This window comes from Ursus maritimus, unplaced genomic scaffold (assembly GCF_017311325.1).
Source record: "Ursus maritimus isolate PB19 unplaced genomic scaffold, ASM1731132v1 scaffold_4, whole genome shotgun sequence".
In the NCBI taxonomy this organism is placed as follows: domain Eukaryota; kingdom Metazoa; phylum Chordata; class Mammalia; order Carnivora; family Ursidae; genus Ursus; species Ursus maritimus.
Window position 1 is genome coordinate 75,998,584 of NW_024426552.1, and position 7,481 is coordinate 76,006,064.

General features: G+C 45.4%; 1 protein-coding gene and 1 long non-coding RNA gene across 14 annotated transcripts in view; one reads left to right on the forward strand and one right to left on the reverse strand.

Moving 5' to 3' along the window:
* Positions 1-1,745, reverse strand: part of LOC103676028 (LIM domain containing preferred translocation partner in lipoma) — a 644,793-nt gene extending 643,048 nt beyond the window's left edge. For 11 of the 13 annotated variants that reach the window (XM_040621465.1, XM_040621452.1, XM_040621460.1 and 8 more), the window contains exon 1: positions 37-168. The gene's annotated coding sequence lies outside the window, so the exon portion shown is untranslated. Of the gene's footprint in view, positions 1-36 lie in introns of all 13 variants that reach the window. The other 2 variants (XM_040621467.1, XM_040621463.1) reach the window with 2 other exon arrangements.
* LOC121100420 lies at positions 157-7,105 on the forward strand. Its single transcript, XR_005832216.1, has 3 exons — positions 157-295; positions 5,504-5,585; positions 7,057-7,105. It is a non-coding gene; the product is annotated as an uncharacterized LOC121100420 (long non-coding RNA).
* Positions 7,106-7,481: the final 376 nt, after the last annotated feature.

Genomic DNA, 7,481 nt, shown 5'->3' on the forward strand with positions numbered 1-7,481 from the left:
GCGCCCCGCGCCCCGGGCCGTGCAGCCAGCCCTTACCTTGCAGCGCCCGGCTCTCCCCTGCTCGCTAACGCTACTTATCCCGGGAAAGCTCGCGCGGGGCCCGGGAGCGGACCCAGAGACAAAAAGTGAAACTTCGGCAGGGCTGGAGCGGCCGCTGGTTGGTGCCTTTCCCCCTCCTTCCTCCCCACCGTCCCCACCCCCTCCCCTCGGGCTCCCGTGCGGTGCCCTGAGAGCTGGAGGCTGACGTCAGGGGCCTGAATTCCTGACTTTGCCTGCACGCATTTGTCCATGTAAGGTATGGGAAAGCGTGTGCCCGCGGGGCCGCCGCGCCGCGCTCGCCTGGCGGGGGAGGGGGCGCCCGCTGGGGCTGCGGCTAGTCCAGAAGGTGGGAGCGCGGAGGGCATGTTACTTCCTGGGAGGAAGAGGAGGAGACGCGGGGATGCAGGGAGCTTGCAAAGGAGGAAGGGAAAGAGGGAGGTGTGGAGGCTTTGCCTGCACTGGAGGAAGAGGAAGCAGACGTAGAAGGAGGAAGCGGCTGAGTGGAGGGGCTGCTGAAGAAATGGGGGGACCGTGTCTACTGTGGAAGCGCCAATTTAGGGCTCTGAGCCTCAACCCAAGAGATCCTACCATGGAATTCCCTTCTGAGATCTTGCTCCCGAGCCTCGCCTTGGATTCCCAGCAACACCCAGAACCTACTGCACGGCAGAGCTGGCAAAGACCAACTTCCCAACCCGCCCACTTGACACAGGAGAACACCGAAGCCCTGGGAGGAGAAATGACTTGCCCAGGGTCATACACAACACAGATCCAAGAGCAGGACCCGGATGCTTAGGCTTCCAGGGATGTTTCCGCCGCCAGGCAGGGCCCTGACTCCCTTTGTCCCACTGAGCAGTGACACGGGCTACGTGTCCCTGGACAACGCGGCCCACCCTGTGCAGAGCTTGCCAACTTCTCTTGTTCCCCGAGTCAGTTCCTGGAAGGTTCTGATTGACAGCCCTGAGAAGCAGCGACAATCAGTTGCTTCAGGGCAGTTTCCTCTGTGCTGTAGTCAGAGGAACCCCTGCAGTTTAGCATTTACTTCCCAGCCCTGTCCCGGAAGCCCAGAAAGCTTGCTGTGAGCTTACAGCTTCAAAAAAAAGAAAAAAAAAAAAAAGACTGTGAACTGGGTGAACTGGTTTGAATAGAGGCAAGCCTGTTCTTGGAAGGTCTGAGTCGGATTTTTTTCCCTCTGACCTTTGTAAATATGAGCAACCACGAAAATCACCATTTATTTTGTCAAGAGGTTGTAATGTTCGGCAGCTAGTGCCTGGAAGACGCTCCAAGGCTGAAGACTTTGTTTCTGTGTATTTCTGGCCTCCTGGCACCTAAAATAAGCAGCCCTCACCTCAGCACATCATCAAAGTGCTTTTTCACAGGTTTATTAGGTCTTTGTGTTGGGTGGGACAAACTGTGGTCCCTCTTTAACACCTGAGGATAAAAAAACAGGTCAAGTGATTTGCCCAATACAAAATAAACAACTGAGCACATGAACTCACTTCCCCCCCATCCAGGTCACATGACTAATGGGGGGGGAGGGTGTTCCACCCAATAAGGAGGCCCTGACTCCCAGCAGGCCCTAATTCCCATTCATGGATGTTGAGAGTACCTATTCTTGAAACATCCAGAACTTGGCTTTTCTTGGATTTGGAGGAATTTTTTTCGACCAAGAATTAAAGAAGTGAATGTAGAAACACAAGTTACTAAACTTACCATTTCTTGAGCACCTTCTTTGTGCAAATTCTTTTAATTCAGACATTCCTGGGTTTAGATTACTTAATCTCTCTTCCTCTCAATTTCCCATTCCCTGCAAAAATTGAAAATAGCAGAGATAAGGTAAAGAGTACCCATGCCATGCAATCATGAAACATTTTTTTTCTTTGCAACTAATATAGTTTGAAATAGGAAATATGAGCACTTAAAAGAGATTTTGTCCTGGGGCTTTCAAGAGATCAGATCCTATTACAACACAATTCACTTAGTCTATCTTAAACATTTCAACAAACCCGTATTCTGAATGCTGTTGTTTAACCAAAAACCCCAGGTATCACTCAAAGTAAGAATGGGTTCACCCAATCCCCATTCAATATAACGGGACTTGACCAGCATTTCTTTTTTCTTTTCCCTAGTAACCCATTTATAAAGAATAATAGGTTTCTAATGAGGATTAATAAGATTTAATAAGGTATAATTAGAGTCATTCATTTCCTCCATCATACACATTATAAGAGTGCTGTGTTGGATCCAGAAATGCTACTAATTATGTGGAAACTGTTGTATGGGTGTGTTGGGGAACTATGTTTCTTCTCCTAAAATATTGAGGAATTGCTCAGGTGGGCATGGTGTTAGCACAAGCATTAAAGTTAATCAGGAAAGATCATTTCGACTCATGAGGCACTCACCAGGAGTATAAGAAGCAAAGTCATAAATCGGATGCTTGGTCAAGGGCATGGGGTGTAGTCACCAGTGCAAACCCAGGTCAAAAGCCTCATTCTCATTTGCTGATCTGGTTTCTTTTGTATTCTTACTTTTCTCAACGTGCCCATTAAAACCTGCTGTGTTCAGGGACTTAAGAAAGAAGGAAACATTGTGTAAATTTGCAGACTCAATGCCAGAAAATACAGGATTACCCATTCAGAGACTAAAGGAAGCACAGGATTTCAGGGCGGGGGCAGAGGTCATGTGATCTGAGGATTGCAAACTGGAGATCTGGAGGCCTACAAAAGCATTCTCACTGTTCCAGTGATGGCACAAAAAACTTCCAGGAAGGCAGGTTGTGGTCCCACCATTCCCTTCCATCCGCTATAGCCCCTTACCCGAAAGCCTCTGTGTAGCTCCTGGCAGTCCAGTCTCCATGCTTAGGAGAAGTTAGGCAGTGTTCTTAAGATTTTTCATATGCATTTTATTTAACCTCAAAACCTTTCTAAGATCTGCAGTATTATTTTTCTCTATTTTGCCCTTTTGCCCACGAGGAAAGTAAAGCCCAGGGAGGTTAAGTAGCTTGCTCTTAACACAGAGCTAGTACGTGGGGAAGCTGAGACTCCCACCTGAGCCCAGGCAGCCCCGCACTAGCTCACCCGCTGCCGAGCGGCCATCTGGTCTGTCGGAACGCTCCAGTGTGCAGAGCTCATCATCTCCCACAGCTGACGAAGAGGAATAGCTATGAAGAGGCTACAGGAGAAATACTACAGGCAAGAGGGGCAGGGAAGTTGGAAGCTAAACACCAACCTGATGTTGCCTCTACCCAGCTTAAACGCATCAGGCCAAATGCCTTGGTGTGGTTAGCACAACCTTTCAGCCCCATCTCTGCCCATCCTGCCCATGCCACCACCCTGCGACCAACGGAGGTCATGTGGTTTTGCAAACACTTTTTACCTGTCCACACTCATCTGCCTTTTCATGGGTTCTTCTTTCTCACGGGAGTTCCCTTCCTTCTCCATCCACCTGGCAATGCTTACCTAACCTCTTTGGACTCCCCAAAAATGTCACCCCCTTTCTGCCCCTACCACCACCTCCAATGGATGCATTGCCCCCAAAAAATGTTCCTATCACTCTGCTTACCGTCAGTCCATGTGGCTCTGGATGATGTCATTGGTCACCTTGTCTTTCTCTGCTACTGGACTGAGGCTAATTTGTCTCCGAGTCCTTAATACAGTGCCTGCCTTGATCATTGTACACAGCCAACTGGTTTTCCCCCTCCCCGCCTCCTCCTTCTTCTTCCTGGTCAAAGGCAGAGGATTATGGAGGAGGTAAAGGACCTATGTGTTTAAATAAAATCAGACATCTCCTTCAAGAGATGAGGGCTGTTGGTCAGCAGACAGAGCAAGGGAGAGGAAGAGTAATAGAAGCCTGAGCATTTGGAAGTAGAACCAGGATTGGCAGGGGGTGCAGGGGAGAAGAAGATTAGTACTCCTTTCCCTGCCCTGCAATTGCTGTGTAACCTCATGGCAAGTCACTTTCTCTCTGGTCTCAAGTTCTTTATCCGTGCAACAGGCTCTTGGATGTGATATTCTTGTATACTCTCCCAGCTCTTCAATTCAACGCTACTCTCAACCTATTGCCCAAATCCATCTTCTCAAAGGGGAGCATGCCACATTATCCTCTGAAACTTATAAAGTTTCATGATATCAACTGCATTAAGTCTGAACTCTTCCCTGTCCCTTCCTGGTTGGGTGATCAAGCCCTAATGGGCTGTTCCACAGACTGCACCTGCAGCCCTCCACCATCACCACCATGGACACACACGGACACACACGTGCACACACACTTGCACACAGAGCTTCCAGCACTTTTTGCTTCCAGCTTTTTCTCATTTAGTCTCCTCCTCCTAAAATACTTTCCTGGACCCATTTCCACAACTGCAGATTTTACCTGCCCTGCCAGCTCCCTTTCAAGCAATCTTCTCCCGGTGGCTCCTTGCCTCCAGACCTCCTCCATTGATATGAAAAGAACCGCTCTATCCTCTAGAAAATGTATATACTTGATTGTCCATTGCATTGTAAATTGTTTTAGGTGTGCTTGATCTCTTCTTTCAAACATAAAACGCTTTGCAGTAGGTTTCCTCCCCAGCAACCAAGGCAGAATTTAGGACTTAGGACCAAATGCTATTCAGTGAACGAATGAATGAATCCTTCATCTTGGCTAGAAAAGCAACACAATTGATGGCTTCCCTCTGGAAGATCAGTCACATTATCTTAGACCATGACTCTGGGCAGGGGCTGCGAAGGATGAGGAGGAAGGAAAGGGTGATTTCTCATGTATTACAATGCGCCCTTGTGTGCACGGATTTAGGCCTTCCCATATTTAGCATGTATAAATTTCATAATTTAAGTAAGGATAGCGTTCCACTATAGCAATAGACACAAAATTAAAGCATTGGTTATTTTGCCACTTCATATCACATAAATTCTTAAAAGAACACCCAAGTTTACCTTTTTCCGTGAAAAGCTAAGCACAAGTGATGGTTTTAATATTTGATGTTCCTGCTTTATAATTGAACTTCGTTCTCTTCCTAAGACTGTTGTACCAGTGCATATGCAAACAGGACCTCTGGCCAGGTCAGCTAAGCATCAGCCTTTTGTAAAGAGATGAAAACTTGACGTGGTAAAGAGCAGTGGTAGGCTTTTTGTAAAGCGTTAAAGATAATGAAGCCATTTACAAAAGGCTTGTTTACTCTGTTCTTCACACCTCATTGTACAATGGGAAAAAATTATCTCAATGTAAAAAAAAAAAAAAAAAAAGGAATACATCATCAGACTTCCTAAACGGATATTTCTCCCTGTTTTGAATACTAGACCTTTTCTTGAGGGAAAATGATGTCACAATGTCTCCTGGCTTAGAGGAATCAAGCAAATATGGACACACAGTGACTTGTATCTGCCCCTGGATTTCTGCACGATTTTACCCAGTTTTCAAACCTGGCTTTCAGCCAGTAGCTGTAGAGTAATCAGTGTTTGCATTTTGCCAGATCACAGGAGCACATTATCTGCATGTATTTGGCCTATTCCAAAACTCAGCCGCTTACACCAATCTGCTGGCTTTGGCTTCAGGTAAGCCCAGAACATACAAGAGTTGGGACCATGCCTGGAAGCCAGTGAGCTCAGGGGTCAGGCAGTTTGGTCTGACTGGGGGCCAGTCTGTGGTGGCAGAAATGCAGATGGATGGAGCTTTAGTGCCTCTTGAGTCCATTATCAATGAAAAGTTTTAGAGACTCCAAAACACAAAGAGAGGTGGTTTACAACACCCTTTTATTCTAACAAGTGTCTGCTCTACACCTACTAACTGTATTAGGCCTCGGAATTCAGTGTTGAGAAAAATGGACACAACACCTATCTTACATGCTAACACAAAGACAATAGGTCATACCAATTCCAAGGAAAGGGTCGGTGAGGTTGCTTGGCTGAGACTTCCCAGTGGACCACTGGATAGTCTGGACCTGACACTTCAGCTGACAGCCTCCCAATGGAACAGGTGACAGTGAGCCTGGAGATAGACCCCAGGACTTGCTGGGAGAACACCAATATGGAGCACACATTTTTGTCTTCACAACAGCAGCAAGGAGGTAAAGGACGCTTTCCAAAGGTTCAATCTTTGCGGTCTTGGTCTTAATGGCCTCACTGGCCCCTAGAACTCTGTGTGGGATTATATGACTGCTGAAGAAGGTCTACTAGTTCTTTATGATCTAGGAATCCAAGAATATGCCTTAGGATGTGCTTTGCCTCATACATAGCTGCAATACACATCCTCAGGCACTTCTGGAAAATCCCAGCAGATATCACGGTAGGAGAGAGCATCTCTGACCAACAATAGGGATTTGATTAGATTTATATTTTCAAGTATAGTTTTAAGTGAATGAAAAGAGGTCCACAGTATGTACTTTGACAGTTTAGTTAAGGTATAATTTATATACCATAAAATTCACTCATTTTAAGCATACACATGATTTTTAATAAATTTATGGAATTATATAACCATTACTGCATTCTAACATTAGAACAGTGCTGTCATCTCAAAAAGACACCTTGAACCCATTACAATCATTCCCATTCCAATCTGCAGCCCCTGGCAACCCCTAATCTACTTTCTGTCTCTATAGCTTTGCATATTCTGGACATTTCATGTAAATGGAATCATGCAATGTGTCGACTTTTATATATGGCTTCTTTCATCTAACATAGTGTTTTCAAGATCCATCTATGCTGTAGCATGTATTAATACTTTGTTCTTTTTTATGGCCAAATAATATTCCACTGTATGGATAGATCATATTCTGTTTATCCGTTCACTAGTTGCTGAATGTTTGGTTTTTATCCACTTTGGGAACGTTATGAATGATGTTGCTATGAACATTTCATGTACGACTCTTTGTGTGGACATATATTTTCATTTCTCTTGGGTACATGACATTTTAAAGTGGAAAAGAAAGTACAGATGTATGAAAAAGGGTCTGAAAGATTATGAACCAAGGTTTTGAAAGTGGTTATCTTTTTTTTTTTAAGATTTTATTTATTTCTTTGACAGAGAGAGACAGCAAGAGACAGAACATAAGCAAGGGGAGTGTGAGAGGGAGAAGCAAGCTTCCTGCCGAATAGGGAGCTCGATGCAGGGTTCGATCCCAGAACCCTGGGATCATGACCTGAACTGAAGGCAGACACTTAATGGCTGAGCCACCCAGGCACCCCTTAAAGTGGTTTTCTTTAAATGGTATGATTTCTTCTTTTGACTTACCTAAATTTTCTTACAATAAACATATATTATTTTAAATGGTCCTATGTGTCTATAATAACACAAAGACAATAAAGTACTTTTTTTTTAAAGTAGGCTCCACACTGGGCTCCAGTGCAGGACTTGAACTCACAACCCTGAGATAGACACCTGAGCCAAGATCAAGAGTCAGATGCTCAACTGATTGAGCCACCCAGGTGCCCCAATAAAGTGCTTTTTTA